Genomic DNA, 1,434 nt, shown 5'->3' on the forward strand with positions numbered 1-1,434 from the left:
TTTTTTAATATAACTCCGATTGTATTCGTCTGAATGAAGAAAGTCATCTACATCTAGGATTTTTGGGTGAACTAACGCTTTAACTAGAGCTCCACCTGTGCCGAATTGATTGATTATCTGATCGTGCTCCTCCCGAACCTTGTTAATGAAACATCATTTAATGAACTGCACACAAACACAAGATGGTTCTTCAAAGGCATCTGCTGCAGTTTTATTACAAAAAAAAAAAAAAATTCAGAATTATTACAGTTAGATATTAAAACACAACCAGAAACTTTTTGGATTAAATTATTAAAAACAGCAGATAATAAACGCTTATTTTCAATGCTTTTTCTGCATTAAAAGCTCATTTCTGATGTGTGTGACTTTACATCACCATCTGTCATTATCTATCATGCGCTGTCATAATAAAAGTCCCGCTGTCATATATTCAAAAATAAAAGAATAAAAACAAAAAACTACCAAAGCAAAATAAAACAAACACATCAGAAACTAAATCTTAAGTAATTACACATGATGAAGAGTCAAGGTCATCATGTGAAATAATAATTATATAATACCCTCATGTGTCTCACTGGCAGGGCTGGATTGGTAATCGGGCATACCGGGCATTTTCCTGGTGGGCCGACGCACTTAAGGGTTTTGTCAAAACACATCAGAAACTCACTCAAAAACAGAATGTGAATGTGTTTGAAACAGAAACAGAATGTGTTTTGTCTCACTCAAAAACAATGTTTTTTTGTTTTTTGCCGAAAACCATCACGCAGGGACAGTGAGCAGCCAGAGGGCCATTGGTTTGTCTCCCATTGGCTTTTCCCATGTTTTCACAGCAGATTTATCAAGAACAGGCTTGCTCTGCGGTGAGTGATGCGGGCCAAAGAGCCAGGCAGGAGGAGAAGAAGAGAGTAGTTGAATTGGTAAAGTGCTTGATAGGGACTCGCAACGGAGTGTACAGTATGCGTAAACACTTTTTAATAAAATGTCAATTCGTCCCCCGCGATTTTTTTAGCCAAGTCAAGTGAAGTGTGTTCAGAGGTTTCCATGGGCCAATGCGAATAAAGCTAGATTTAAATGAAAAAAGACACGATATTGTCGGACCTGACGTTTTATTCTTATCCAAAGCAAGATGTGATACGAGTGTGATACATAGGCTACATACATACACTACCAGTCAAAATGTTTTGAACAGTAAGAAAGATCCAAAGATCAGCATTCATATGAAATAAAAAGCTTTTGTAACATTATACATATACCATTCAAAAGCTTGGCGTCAGTATTTTTATTTTATTTTTTTGGGAAATTATAGAAATTAATACTTTTATTTAGCAAGGATGCTTTAAATTGATCAAAAGTGACGATAAAGACATTTATAATGTTACAAAAAAAATTATATTTCAGATAAATGCTGTTCTTCTGAACTTTCTATTAATCAAA

The sequence above is a fragment of the Sinocyclocheilus anshuiensis genome, unplaced genomic scaffold (genome assembly GCF_001515605.1).
Source record: "Sinocyclocheilus anshuiensis isolate Anshui unplaced genomic scaffold, SAMN03320099.WGS_v1.1 scaffold1649, whole genome shotgun sequence".
Classification (NCBI taxonomy): domain Eukaryota; kingdom Metazoa; phylum Chordata; class Actinopteri; order Cypriniformes; family Cyprinidae; genus Sinocyclocheilus; species Sinocyclocheilus anshuiensis.